The sequence below is a fragment of the Sorex fumeus genome, unplaced genomic scaffold, assembly GCF_029834395.1.
Source record: "Sorex fumeus unplaced genomic scaffold, SorFum_2.1 ptg000008l, whole genome shotgun sequence".
NCBI classification, from domain to species: Eukaryota; Metazoa; Chordata; class Mammalia; order Eulipotyphla; family Soricidae; genus Sorex; species Sorex fumeus.
Window position 1 is genome coordinate 61,900,849 of NW_026606065.1, and position 16,169 is coordinate 61,917,017.

Here is a 16,169-nt window from a genome sequence, read left to right on the forward strand (position 1 = left end):
AAGTACTGATCTTTTCTCACATTGTTTGATACATTTTGCTCTCAGAATCTTAATAATATGAAGGGGTGGGAAAAATCAAACACATATATCCAGAAATGAAGTCCATATTTTCTCTTGAATATATCTCTCTTCATATTTCTCAAGTATTTCTCAAAATAAAACTATTTTATGTCAAAAAAAAGAAATGAAAAAAAATTAAAGGGGTTTTACTTCAAAATTTTTCTCTCCTGGTTACTGATGAATTTCTTTGGGGGAAGAAAGAAGTCCCATTATCTTTCCAGTATCTGTGCAAATATTCAAGTAAATGACATTCTTATAATTAGACTAATAATTTTTGCCAGAATTGCCTTCTTAAGTATAGAGTGAACTTACTAGATATCTCTGGTTTATAATTATCTGTGATAAACCAACCTAGATTTTATATATTAATGAGCTATATATTGTCAGAAAATATCCCATAATTTTCATACTTACAAAGGTAACAAAATGTAAATTTTCAATGGACAGTTACTGTCATGAGATGACCACAAAATGTACAAATAATATCCATTACTTATGTGGGAAAGAAATGTCAGTTTTAGAAAGAAAGAACATGAAGAGCCATAAGTAATGCCCCCAATTTTCTTAGTTTCCTATGGGCCTCTAGTCTGTTGGTTCTCTTGAAATTACTACCAACGTCTGATAGTTCAGCATCAAAGAGCTAAACTGCCTTTCAAAGACTTCACTGGAGCATAGTTCAAAGGACTTCATAAGTATAAAAGCTTAAAATTGGGAATCTTGAAGCTCAGATTTGTTCCTTATCAATTTTGTGGAATTCATTTAACTTGCAGTGAACAATTCTTTATTTGTAAAATAAAGATAATAAAAAAAATGTTTGAGATCAGGCATAAAAAGAGCAGTGCATTTAAAACATCACTAGCCAAGTAAATATGGGAGTACATTTTTATGTGTGCATGTCAGACTCTGCCTTATATAGGCTCTCAATATAAAAATATTAGATACTTTATTTCAAATCTTGATATAAAATAAGGAATTGATATTGAGTAAATTTGAATCATAGTTGAGGTAAAGTTGAAATGACATACGATTCAATTTCTTCATGATGGTTTATAGATAAGGATAATAAATTTATTAGTCATCAGCTATACATATGATAAAGAATGAGGTGCTGTGGAAACAGTATTTTATCTTATTTCCATAGCAACTTGTGTTGTATTATAAGATTCATTTTATTGAGAAGTAAATAAAGTTCAAAAAAGTCACATAATGGAAGAATATAGATATGTTTGTGTATATGTTTTGACCCATCATGCCTAACAGGGTGAGCTGAACTTAATGATTGGATTTAAAACATTGTTTAAGCCAGTCCTAACAGCTGCTTTATGGCATACAGAAAGAAATGCCTATATATGAAGCTGGAAATCAAAAGAAGGCAGATGAATTGGTAAGTCACAGCAAAATTCTTTAATGGAGTTATAGATTCTAGTCCAGTGTTTGTGGAATATCACAAAACATACCAAAAACACTTATAACAAATACAGACATAATTTAATGGTACAAAGAAAATATTGGTATTTCTCAATGGATAAAGAGAAAGACAGTTATTATTTTTTTCCGTGAACAAAAAGATTGACAGGCTTAAAATATAAAATACAATATTGTGTGTAAATATATGCTGAATTAGCCTAGAACACTTACTATATATGCCTAAAATTTAACTAAACAAACAGGATACTTGCAATATTTTTATTAATTACTGGAAAAATTTCACAGTTCTGCTATAATTTTCTATGTATACTTATTTTTCATTTCTTTGAAGACCCCAGATGTTAAAATTATTTAAAAAAAAACAATTTTATTTCCAAGGGAAAAAAAGGGAACAATGATACATTTTACTTCTAAGTGATAGAGAACAATGATAAAACCATGATATATAAATAAAAGTTTTGTGTCACTAGACCTCTATATCTTTACCTCAATATAATTAACTACATAATATTTCTAATTTAAATATTTACTTTCCATAGCACATAATCATGGAGAAAACTTCTATATGAACCTCTCTAGAACTCTTATTCTAGAAACTGCTCCACAATCATATAACAAGTTAGTAACTTTCTGTCTTAACTATCACCAGTGAGAGAAGAATAAAACGTCTTGAACAAATATCTCTCCTCAAATGGGAGAAAGTGACACTGCCAGTGAATAGAGGTGCTGCCTCTTATCTGTGCTTAATAACCTCTTTCACTGGCACCCATTCAGCTGCCACTTAGCACAAAGACAAGTGTGCATGTCATTTAAGAGGTCTGCATTAATACACCTACCCAATCAATGACTTCTACCCACTCCACAAGGACACTAGTCGGTAGCCATTACTAGACACTGTCAACAGAAAATGACACCGGAGTCACAAAAGGCAAAATCATGTCAGTTTAATCAGAGAGCAGACAAAAAGGCAACCAATGCTACCCAGGACAGAAGTGTAACAAGGAGACTAAGAGATTGGCATAAGCCACTGTTGGCAGGTCCCACTGAAACCAGTTTGAAATTCAGTGATATAAAATCCAATAAGAGAACATAGACCATCAAAACTATTTTTCTCCATTCAATTAAAATCGGTGGCTGCTGTTGGCGGAAGGAAAATCTGTAAAAATATTGGAAGAAGCAGCAACTTGAATAGATTTTATAGGGAATCAAAACTATTTTTGTATTCTGAGAAAATCCCATTAACCTAAATTATATTATTTTAAATTTGTTTAATCAATTACTTCAGTTTTCCTTCCATGGGAAATTAAATAGATGTTTTAAAAGTCTTATTATATTATGCCAACAGCTTTGAATTGGTATATGTATACACTGACAAGATAGCTGCTCACATTAAGTAGTGATAATAATGATGGATTTGTACAATTATGCATGTGGAATAGGCCTCAGAGATTATCGGGCTCAACCTGCTCATTTTACAGATGAGAGAACTGAATCTAAGACATAATGAAATGCCCTGGAGCACAGTGACACGGCCAGGAGTTTCTGTTTTTCGTCCAGCTCTTTTTCCATAACAATGTTTAAGGTTCATGCCTTCCCAATAATAATGCACTTTTATAGAAAAAAATGGGGCTTCTTTTTAATTTTCCACACATCTGCAATGTATGTTTCTGTGAAAAAGTGAAAAGGGGTTTATTTTAATTGTGACTTCAAATAGAACATTTATAAACAAGGACTAACCCTTAGAAGTAAATGTTCTAAGATTCCTCAACATATTTGATGAGTGAACACTTTCAAAATACCAAGAGAAAACACCACATCTAGGTGTGTATGAGTTGGCTAAGAATAGCAGATGGCTGGCATGTCTGAGACACCATATCCCAACTTTCTCTATACTAATGGACTTGGACTGGCTTATCGCCCAGTATTCACAGGGTTCAGAATTTTGGACTCCACTCTGACACTGTTCTGTGTTTCTTTGTTTAGTATGTGTCCAATACTGACTGTACTAACCACATCACCTCCCATTTTCAGCCAACTCTGACTTATCCTTTCTTCCCAATAAAATTCCCCCAGTTAGAGTTTTGCTAAATCCTGAAGCTCTAGGGTGAGCTGTGAAGAGCCAGGTTGCAGAGGCATTTTTTCAATCTCGGACACATTCCAGACAGCTCTCTGCCTTTGGCTGACAGCTTTTTCTGGTAGCTAAAACCAAAATTTTGTTCCAAAGCTTACCCTTTGCATTTTTCTTTCTTCTACTAAACCAGGTCTAGCTCAGTCTGTTAGAAACCACGTTCTTTTTAACTAAATTAGACACATTCCAAAGATCCCCTGTTGCTGTACACATAATACCAGTAGAGATATCAAAAAGATATTTGTGATGGTGAACAGCAGTGTTAACTCTACCCATGAAGAATATGTTGGGTATTGATGTCTGGGCGTGTTACAGAAGACCACTTCTTTTCATTTTCAAAAAGTGAAGTGTGTGTATGTTTATCCAAGCTACACTGATGCTCTCTCAGGATTCCAATATGAGTTGCTCTATCTCTCTGTGCTACATTACCAGCTTTAGTGGTTAGAAAGAAAAATGTGCACATATTATTTTTTATCACTTTCTCCTCCTTCTCCTTCTCTCAGTGTTGTTACCTCTCCCAGTTTAGGTCATTTTACTAGGCAATTTCTTTCTTACAGGTTTTCATCACTTTTTTTGTTGAGTTTAACTCTAAAATTACCATGATTTTAAGATTTTATTAACATATTTTTATTCTGTTGTGCTAGTTTTAATATAATTTTTTGTGAATTTTTACTAAAACTATAGTACGATATGTTTAGGGTCATATATAAGCCTTTATGTAAATATTAACACGTAACTGTTAATTTTTTAATTAAGAGTAAACACATTTTAAATTTTAAAAAGCCATGTACAAAAATGCCAAATAAAGATAGCACAGAGGGTAGGGCGTTCGCCTTACAAGCGGCCAACATGGCCGACCCGAGTTCGATTCCTCCGCCCCTCTCGGAGAGCCCGGCAAGCTATCGAGAGTATTCGATATGCCAGACACAGTAACAACAAAGTCTCCAATGGAGACGTTACTGGGTCCGCTCGAGCAAATTATAGAAACAGCTCAGATGCTAATTAACTGAATTAACCAATAAATGCAATATGTATATACATTGGGATATTATTCAGTCTTAAAGAAAAAAACCCAGGGCTGAAGAAATATCTCTGTGGTATTTCACCTGTGAAGTCTTGGGTTTGAGCCACAGTATCATCGAAATAAAAGAGAATAAATCAATAACAGAAGGAAAAAGATTTCATTACTCCATTTATAAATGATAAAATGACTATATGGATATATACAAATAGTCTGCCTCAACCAGTACTAAAAGTATCTCTATTGCCTTCCTCAAGATGAGAGAGAGAAAGAGAGAGGAGAGAGGGAGAGAGAAAGAGAGAGAGAGATAGAGATAAAGAGAGAGAAAGAGAGAGAAAGACAGAGAGAGAGAGGAGAAAACGATAGAGACAAAGATAGAAACAAAAAGGCAAAGTCAAACAGAGAGAGACAAGTGTGCCTAGACTTGTTCTTACTGGGATTTGTGGTGAGGGTCTAGGGTTTGTTAGGAGCATGCCTTACTAAAAGGTAAAGGTAAAGGCCCTCCCGTTGATCGTCGATTTGCTCGGGCGGGCCCAGTAACGTCTCCATTGGAGACTTTGTTGTTACTGTGTCTGGCATATCGAATACTCTCGGTAGCTTGCCGGGCTCTCCGAGAGGGGCGGAGGAATCGAACTCGGGTCAGCCATGTTGGTCGCTTGTAAGGCAAACGCCCTACCACTGTGCTATCGCTCCAGCCCATGCCTTACTGATAAACTTAAATCCCAGGAAACTGAGTGGGAGAAGATAAAGGAGCACAAGTGACCACCATTTCCTGAGCTCAGCAGCTAGGAGTAAAGCCAGGAGCACACTTGGGTGAGGCACTCCAAAACAAGCAAACAAACAAAATGTAAACAAGAAAAAGCCAGGTACTTAACAAACATAAAAGAACAAAACAACTGCTAGATCTACAAAACCATGAAGAAAACATAACATAGAAAGGTGGTTTTCAAGGACATGCAAGCTGGTTTTCAAAGGCTGTCCTTAGAGTTAGTTATAGAAGATGAGTAAGTGCTAGCAATTTGGTGTAAAACCTAGTAACTATAATGAAAATTATAGCATTTTGCACTTAAAGCTTAAGGAAGGGACATTTACGCTTTTAGCACACCACTACCAAAACAAAACAAAAAAAAAAGAGCTAATGTCATGTTGCGGGTGACTTGGGTGAAGCAGAGAACAGGGAGGTAGGGAAAACCTGCCTCCTCAACCCACTTCTGCCACACTGAGAAATGCCTGGCGTGGGTGAGTCAAGACTGGTAAGGTCATCTAAGAGCACCTACAACGCTCTTGTCCCACCAGCTTCGCGACACAGCTGGCGTGCCTTGCCTGAAGCCCGTTTGCTATACAAAGCCAAAAACAGGTCTGCAACACCGGGAGTTCTCCCAGAGCCACGGACTAAGGCTGGAGTGAGAAATTGCTCACTGTCCCTGCCCTGGCCTGGGCAGTCCTGGAATGCTGATAAAAGTTAATCTGGGTCTTGTTACAAAGAAAGCCCTGGCCTTTCATATTCTTATCCTGTCCTTTTAGAATCTTCTGCAGCTTCTCCTTTCCTGATGGACCCACCCTTCTCTGAAGAGCTCAGGATTGGCATCTCAAAGAAAGGTGTGCCTTTGGGCTACTTCAGGGCTGGTCACTTTTTTTTTTTTGGCTTTTTTGAGTCACACCAGGTGATGCTCAAGGATTATTCCTGGATCAGCACTTAGGAATTACTCCTGGGGTGCTTGGGGGACCATATAGGATGCTGTAGATCAAACCGAGGTAGGGTGCATGCAAGGCGGAAGGCCCTACCCGCCATACTATCACTCCAGTGCCTGAGCACTTTCTTATATTATTTCCCAGCACATATTACCAGGGCCTCCAAATCTTTCTGCAATTGGGGCTGGAGCAATAGCACAACAGGTAGGGCGTTTGCCTTGCACATGGTGGACCCGGGTTTGATTCCCAGCATCCCAATATAGTCCCCTGAACACCACCAGGGGTGATTCCTGAGTGCAGAGCCAGGAGTAACTCCTGTGCATCGTGGGGTGTGACCCAAAAAGCAATAAATAAATAAATAAATAAATAAAAAATAAAAAATTAAATATTTCTTCAATTGTTACAAAATAAATGTGTGAAAATGATGGGTGTATTTAATAGAATGATTATGATGATAGTATCAGTAGTGTATAGGCATTTTTCAAATTTATTATTCTTTCCAATAAATATTGGTATTTATCTCAATTATGTCTGAATAAAGCTCAAAAATATACACACCTATTAAAAGGCAGGCTCATGATAAATCAAAATTTACTCCAGCAGTAAATCATATACAAAATTGTGAGTTTTCAGTGTGTGCTAGAATAATTGAGAAGTTAAACAGCATGGATCAGTATAGCAAGCACTTACACCAGAATTGTGAATGCCAGGACATACCCAATATCTTCTGATTGTCTGAGTACCACAGACTAACATGTTGTTACTCCTGTGAGCATCAAAACCAAATTTGGAATTCTGAGCATATCAGTCAGGCATGTGTGTGATTCCAGGGGCATCTCAACAACAAAGATGGGTAGGGAAGGGAAGAATACAATCATCATTATTTTTTTTTCAAAAAGAACACATGGCCTGGACCTGTGTGGGAATGGGAACCAAGGCCCATCTCGTGGAAACAAAGCTGAACGGCTCTAGGCACTCTCCTCATTCAAACAGGTACTGCTGACGCTCAGGGCCAGGGACTCTTTCTGGGCATGCGCAGCTAGCCTGATGCCCCAGAACAGCCGGTTTTCCCCCCTGGATCTGCGCGGGATAGGGAACTGAGGCCCATCTCGCGGAAACAAAGCTGAATGGCTCAGGGCACTCTCCTCATTCGAACAGGTACTGCCGGGTGCCCAGCACCAGGGACCCTTTACGGAGCCGTGGCTGCTAAGGAGGCCGCAAATTATTCTTCCACTATATATCCCATAAAAACCATAAGTTACCCTCTTAGATGGAACCTTCCCTAGGTTAGCTCAACCACTAGAAACACATTAGCCAATAACTCGTTAAGCCTATCTCAACTCACTCTGCATATCAAGCAGAATATAACAGTGAATGTGAAGGACTAAACTACACTGGTCACAATGGTAAAGCAATGCAAAAGCCCACCAAACTTTCTTATTGAAGACGCTAGCCCAGAAGACACCAACAGTACTGTAGAGTTAGACAACCTCTCTGAAAAGGAATTCAGAAGGGAGCTACTTAGGATGCTTAGGGAACTAAAAGAAACAATGGAAAGCAATGCCAATAAAAGATAAGAGGATTTGAAGGCAGAAATGAAGAAAATGCAAACAGAAATGTCAGACCTGAAAAACCTGGTAGATGAATTGAAAAACTCAGTGGAAGGCCTCAGCAGCAGAGTAACAGCTGCTGAGAACAAAATCAGTGAGCTTGAAGATGAAGTACAGAGTGTCTCCAGAAAAGAGCAGAAAATGGAAAAGAGACTTACAATTTGGGAACACATGGCAAGAGACCGTGATGAAGCCAAGAGGAGTAACATAAGAATTATTGGAGTCCTAGAGGGACAGAAAAAAAACCTTGATGAAGAAGAAACTGTCAAAGACATCATTGCTACAACTTTTACAGAGCAGAAGAAAACTTGTGACCACATTCAGGAGGCCCGAAGGATAACAGCTAGAATAAATCCGAATAAAAATATCCCAAGACACATCCTGATCAAAATGACGAAAATCTTAGATAGAGAAAAAATTCTGAAAGCAGCAAGATCGAAGAAAGGAATCTCTTACAAAGGAGCATTCTTAAAATTCACAGCTGATTTTTCTGATGAAATCCTCATGGCCCAAAAACAGTGGTGGGATATAGTGAAAAAACTCAATGAAATAAATGCCTCTCCAAAAATACTTTACCCAGCGAGACTGTCATTAATAACAGAAGGAACAACACACAGTTTCACAGACAAACAACAGCTCAAGAACTTCGTAGACTCAAAACCATGGTTACAAGAAAAACTAAATGGGCTACTTTAAGGCAAGACAGGCTCCTCAAATACATCAAATTTCAACAGAACAATGGGACAAAACCCCATAACAATAATCTCTCTCAATGTCAATGGGCTAAATGCACCAATTAAAAGACACAGAATGGCAGGATGGATTTGAAAATTGAACCCAACATTCTGCTGCAGGCAAGAAACACATCTCCATAGTCAAAGCAAACAGACTCAGAGTCAAAGACTGGAAAACAATCCTACAGGCAAACAGCTCCCATAAAAAAACTGGGGTAGCCATATCAAATATCTAATATCAAACCACATCGATTTCAGAGTGAAGAAGGTCACAAGAGACAGTGAAGGCCATTTCTTATTGATCAAAGGTTTTGTACAATAGGAAGAACTTATAATATTAAATGTATATGTACCTAACATAGTACTTAAAACAACTACTCATAGATTTGGAGAAAGACATCAATAGCAACACAATACTAGTGGGAGACTTCACTGCTTTATCACCTCTTGATAGATCAAACAGACTCAAGCTAAATAAGGACATACTTCATCTTAGGGAAACAATGGAAGAAAGGGATTTAGTAGAGGTGTACAGGACACTTCATCCTCAAAAAGCTGAATACACATTCTTCTCAAGCGTACATGGAACATTTTACAAGATAGACCATATGCTGAGCCACAAAACATCACTTAATCACTTAATCACTTAACTTCCCGTTAGTCGTCGATTTGCTCGAGCAGGTGCCAGGAACGTCTCCATTTGTTCCTGTCGCGTGCTAGTGTAGCCCAATAGCATCTGTTCGCTCTGGGAACATGAAGAGCCTCAAACCGATAGTTCATGATCTTGACGAAGAAGTCTGACCATCTGGTAGTTGGGCGGCCACGCAGTCTTTTGACATCCCGTGGAATCCAGTCAGTAACAGCTCTAGTCCAGCGGTCGTCTTTAAATCTCATTACGTGACCAGCCCATTTGATTTTTGACACCTTGGCAAATGAGACAGCGTCCCTGATTCTTGATCGTCGACGGATGTCAGAACTCCGGATTCTTTCTCTTATTTGAGTGAAACGTGATATTCCAAGCATAGCTCTTTCTATTCTTCTTTGGGAGACCTGAATAGCTTCCTCATCTTATTTGCGTAGGGCCCAGTTCTCTGAGGCATATGTTAATGCAGGAAGAACAGTGGAATCAAAGAGATGTGCCCAGAGCCGGAGGTTCTTCATCCTCTTAGCTATTTCTTCGACGTTCTTGAAGGCGTTCCAAGCCGCTCTCTTCCTCCTGCGCAGCTTGGGTGCCAGGTCATTTGTCATGTTGACTTCTCAACCTAGGTACACATAGCTGTTGCATTCGGAGATGGTCATTCCATTAAGAGCGAATGGGGCTTCAGGAACGAGGCTGTTTCTCATAAACATTGTCTTCGTAAGATTCAGCTGTAGTCCTACCTTTCCACACTCACGGTCAAAGTCGACCAGCATTTGTGCCCCTTGGCTGATGTTTGGTGTTATTAAAACAATGTCATCAGCAAAGCGGAGGTGGTGTAGTTGCCGACCATCTATCTTCACTCCCATGCCTTCCCTTTCCAGTCATCACATGATGTTCTCGAGGGTGGCACTGAAGAGTTTCGGTGAAATGGTATCACCCTGCCGAACCCCTCTCTTGACATCAACGTTCACTTCTTTGTAGAATGGTGAGATCCTGGTAGTGAACCCACAATACAGCTCATGGAGGATTCTGATGTATTGGGCTTGAATGGCCTGATTGGCTAGGGCTTCAATGACCGCTTCTGTCTCAACAGAATCAAAGGCCTTCTTTAAATCAATGAACATTAAACAGAACGGCATCTTGAACTCCCGAGAAACCTCAATGAGCTTGGTTATCGTGTGGATGGTCAATGGTGCTGAATCCTTTGTGGAACCCAGCTTGCTCGCATGGTTGTCCTTCATCTAGTGTTCTGCCAATCCTATTTAGGATGACTCGAGTGAACAACTTGTAGATGACAGACAATAGGCAGATCGGGCGATAGTTGCCAATGTCACGGATGTCTCCCTTCTTGAACAGTAGTACGGTCCTGCTGGTTTTCCATTGCAACGGAGTCTTGCATTCAGACAGGTTGCTAGTGAAGAGCCGAGCCAGTGTATTGATGAGTACTGACAGCAGGTACTTCAGGTGTTCAGATCTGACCTTGTGTGGGCCGGGTGCTGTTTGTTTCTTTACCGACGAAATGGTGTGTCGGATTTCGGAAGGGAGAACATTGGGAATGACATATCCATCCTGTTGAATTTGGTATGTCGGCAAGTGGACATGGCTATCGAAGAGATTTGAGTAGAAGTCAGGGATAATCTTCTCCATTGCCGTTCTGGAGGATGTGATGGATCCATCAGGACGTTGGAGGGCAGTCATCTTGGTCTTGTAGTTGGCGAAGGACAGGTGTGCGTACTCAATACTTTTCCCGGCTTCTGCCGTATCTACCAGTACTTCTGCTCTTCTCTCTTTGAGGTCTTCCTTGATCGCATCGCTGTACTGCTTTGCGAGCTCGGACATTAGCTTGCGGTTGCCTGAGGCATGCGCCAAACCACGCTGGTGAATTAGCTCAAGAGTTTTTGAAGATAGGTGATTTTTTGTGGCTATCTCTCTTTGCGTTCCTTGCACATTCATGGAGGTGCTGAACCAGTTGATCATATTCCTCGTCAATGTTGTCAACAATGGCATCTTCCCATGTTGCCACAATACTGCCAAAGAGTTCCCAGTTTGTGGTCATTCTGGGAGTTCTCTTTTTGAACTTTTCAGCCCTTTCTCCCTGCTTTGTGAAGTAGAATTTTGCATGAAGGAGATGGTGGTCCGATCCCGTTTGAAATTTTGGGACAACAGCGACATCAGTCAGGCAAAACCGTCTATTGAATATGACGTGATCTATTTCATTGTGGAATCATCCACTGGGAGACTCCCATGTCCATCGTTTAGACTCAGCCTTCTGGAACTGTGAGTTACCATGGATGGTCTTGGTCGACATGATGAACTCAGACAGTCTCTCACCCTGTTCATTCCATTCTAGGCCATGGGTCCCGATGTGAAGTTCTTCAGCTGATCTTCTCGGTCCTATCTTGGCATTAAAATCACCCACGATGATCTTGTAGAAGGTGTGGTCTTCTTTATAGAACTTCTCTAGCTCCATGTAGAACTTCTCGATTTCTCTTTCATCATAATGAGATGTTGGTGCATAGACAACGAAGATAGAAACTGCAGGCAGTGAGCCACATCTATTCAAATGTAAACGTCCGATTCGGGTTGTTAGGCATTCAAATGAATCAATGCTCTTGGCCAAGTTTGTGTTGACAAGGACACTGACGCCTCCAACACCTCTATTATCTCATGTTCCGAGGAACAATTCTTCTCCAGTGTCGAGAACAGCATGGTGAGATTCATGCCTTCTGGTCTCGGTCAGACCAATAATGTCGTATTTGATCATTCGCGCTTGTACCATCAGGTCCTCGATGGATGCATCTGATGCTAGTGTACATGCATTGAAAATACAGACAATCACTTTTGTCTTCCTTCGTTGTGGCAGCCTAGTTTGGCCTTGAGATTTTGTCGGCCTCCCCTTTCTCATCCTTCTCTGTGCTGCCATGTCGGTGAAGCCTTCAGGGTCAGGTGAATGAGACCAGTTGTAGTTACTGGTTTTGGCATATCAAATACACAACAGATAGCTTGCCAGGCTCTTCCGTGCGGGCGGAATACTCTCGGTAGCTTGCCAGTCTTTCCGAGAGTGATAGAGGCTTTTGGGGTGACCTCTAATCACCCTTGTAGGTGTTACCATATTTGAACCCTATCAAATACGGTACGACAATTCCGGAAGATGGGTATTTAGTGTCTTACGATGTGTCGCGTGGTCGCTTTGCAGCCACACGGGTCTGGAAAGCGCCCTGGAGTGTGGCGATGGCTGGGTAGTGGAGGTAGTGTTGATAGTGGAAGTCTGCCAGTGGGGTATTTATCTAGGTAGGGTGGGTCTTCTGTGCGCAATTTGATTCCTGGGTGGTTGATGGAAACAGACAGGGCAGGGTAGGGTGGGGCTCCTGATTAGAATCCCTTTGTCTCCTGTGGTTAGTAGGAGCAAGCAGAGAAACTCTGTCCCTGGGTCTGCCTAGCCTGGAGTCCAAGGTCTCAGAGAGTTCTGCTTATCTTGTTCTGTGGGTCTTCAGTCACCTTTTGTCACAGGTCACCCTTTATGTTGAAAACCCTAGCCAAAATGGGTATAGGAATTTCCTCAACATAGTTAAAGCCATCTACCACAGATCTACAGCAAGCATCATCCTCAATGGGGAAAAACTGAGAGCCTTCCCTCTAAGATCAGGGACGAGACAAGGATGCCCACTCTCCCCACTGCTGTTCAATATAGTTCTGGAAGTACTTGCAATAGCAATTAGGCAAGAAAAAGATATTAAGGGCATTCAGGTAGGAAAGGAAGAAATCAAGCTCTCGCTATTCACAGATGATATGATACTATAATTATAGAACCCTATAACCTCCACCAAAAAACTCCTAGAAACAATAGACTTGTATAGTAAAGTTGCTGGCTATAAAATCAATACCCAAAAGTCCATGGCTTTTCTATACACAAACAGTAAGAGAGAAGAAAATGACAGGAACAAAACAATCCCATTCACAATTGTTACCCAGAAAATCAAGTACCTAGGATTCAGCTTAACTAGGGAAGTAAAGGACCTATACAAAGAAAACTACAAAACGCTACTTCAGGAAATAAAAGAGGACACGAGGAAATGGAAAGATATCCCCTGCTCATGGGTCGGGAGACTTAACATTGTAAAAATGGCAAAACTTCCCAAAGCACTGTACAAATTCAATGCAATCCCTATAAGGATACCCATGACATTCTTCAAAGAAATGGAGCAAACACTCCTGAAATTCATATGGAACAATAAGACCCCACGAGTAGCTAAAGCAATTCTTGGGAAAAAGAAAGTGGGAGAAATCAACCTCCCTAACTTCAAACTCTACTACAAAGCTGTAATAATTAAAACAGCATGGTACTGGAACAACGGCAGAACTGCCGACCAATGGAACAGGTTTGAATGCACTGACATTTCCCCTCAATCATATGATCATCTAATCTTTGATAAAGGTGCAAGAAATGTGAAGTGGAGTAAGGAAAGCTTCTTTAACAAATGGTGCTGGCAAAACTGGATGGCTACATGCAAAAAGAAATGGGCTCAGAACTCTACATAACACTATGTACAAAAGCAAGATCAAAATGGATTAAAGACCTCAACATCAGAACAGAAACTATAATGTACATTGAAGACAAAGTTGGCAAAACCCTCCATGACATTGAAGCTAATGGTATTTTCAAAGATGCCATGCCACTGGCCGAGCAAGTGAAAACAGAGATAGATAAGTGGGACTATCTTAAACTAAGAAGCTTCTGCACCTCCAAAGAAACAGTGACCAAAATACAAAGACAGTCTACAGAATGGGAAAGGATATTTGTCGAATGCACATCTGACAAGGGGTTGATATCAAGAATGTACAGAGTACTGGTTGAACTCCACAAGAAGAAAACATCCAATCCCATCAAAAAGTGGGGCAACGAAATGAACAGAGACTTTCTCAAAGAAGAAATCAAAATGGCTAAAAGGCACATGAAAAAATGCTTTACATCATTAATCATCAGGGAGATGCAGATCAAAACAATAATGAGATATCATTTCACACCACAAAGACTGGCCCACATTCAAAGGAACAAAAGCAACCTGTGTTGGTATGGATGTGGTGAGAAAGGGACCCTCCTTCACTGCTGGTGAGAATGCCAACTGGTTCAACCATTTTGGAAAACAGTGTGGACGACTCTCAAAAAATTAGAAATTGAGCTCCCATTTCACACAGCAATATCACTCCTGGGAATATACCCCGGAGAGGTCAAAAAGTATACTCGAAGTGTTTGTTCATTGCAGCACTGTTTACAATAGCTAGAATATGGGAAAAACCTAAGTGCCGGAGAACAGATGACTGGCTAAAGGAACTTTGGTACATCTATACAATGGACTACTATGTAGCAGTAAGAAAAAAATGAAGCCATGAATTTTACATACAAGTGCTACTACATGGAAAATATTATGCTAAGTGAAATGAGTCAGAAAGAGAGGGACAGACCTAGAAAGATTGTATTCATCTGGGTAACATAAAGTAACAAAATAAGAGACTAACACCCAAGAACAGCTGTGATAAACACCAGGTTGTTCACTCCATGGCTTAGAGGCCAGCCGCACACTCTAGGGATAAAGGCAGCTCAGATAGAAAAGGGAGCACCAAATAAAGGGTTCTGGGAAGATCTTCCCGGGATGGGAGATGCCTGTAGAAAGTAATTTATGGACCGAACATGATTGCCACTCAATGTCTCTTCTGCAGACCACAGCACCCAAAAGGATAGAGATAGAACAAATTATAGTAAATTATAGAAAAGAGATAGAACAAATTATAGTAATTTTGCTTGAACATTATCTCTACTTTTTTTCTCCCTAATTTATCCTTCCATAATACAAATGATATAACTCTTAGATCATTTAATATTAACTAAAATTCAGGAACACTCATTTTTTTTCTCATTAATTTTTGTCTTTGGTTTTCAACTTATGTAATGATACCTTGATGATTTCTGGTTTTTATTTATTATTTTCTAGTGTTTACTGGGGCAGACTAACCCAGAATATACTCTATTCAGCTGTTTGTTTGTTAATTACTAATAATATTTTCTATTGAATTTTTCTTATAATTTTCATCTCTCTTGGAATTATCAGTATAAACTTGTATGTTTACCTTTATTTGCTAATTGTTGCTTTTAAACCTGTCTTTCTGAAAGACCCAAGATTTCTGTCATTTATTAATCTTGGCCTGAATTTTTTTTTGCTATATTTCTTTAAAATGTGTTTTGTCCCTGGAGAAACGCAGCCGGGAGCGGCTGCCATCCCCTCTCTGGTAGTCACGCGGCGCTCCTCTCCTCTCAAACCCAGGTCAGACCTGCCCCCGGTGTGTGGCCCCGGGACTTCCATCTCTCCCTTCGGGACCTCAGGCATCCCGGCAGACGCCTGGAGAAACGCAGCCGTGAGCGGCTGCCGTCCCCTCTCCGGTAGTCACGCGGCGCTGCTCTCCTCTCAAACCCAGGTCAGACCTGCCCCCGGTGTGTGGCCCCGGGACTTCCATCTCTCCCTTCGGGACCTCAGGCATCCCGGCAGACGCCTGGAGAAACGCAGCCGGGAGCGGCTGCCGTCCCCTCTTCACTACTCATGCGGAGCTCATGTTATCTCAAACCCAGTTTTCCGTAGAGGTGTGGCCTCTTCAGAGTGGGCGTGGCGTCAGAGTGGGCGTGGCCTATTTTCCGGTGTTTACTACTTGAAAGGAACCTAGTTCCCAAGGAATTTAGTCCCCAACTTACTCAGCAATATGAAGAAACAAAGAAAATCCCCACCTCAAGTGGAGGACAACAAAAACAATCCAGAACATTCTGTCGATACAGCTCACCTAAGGGATCTCTCTGACACAGAATTCA

At 40.4% G+C, this 16,169-nt stretch overlaps 1 pseudogene; it reads right to left on the reverse strand.

The window, feature by feature from the left end:
- LOC130018063 (uncharacterized) overlaps positions 1-12,146 on the reverse strand; it is a 29,821-nt pseudogene extending 17,675 nt beyond the window's left edge.
- Positions 12,147-16,169: the final 4,023 nt, after the last annotated feature.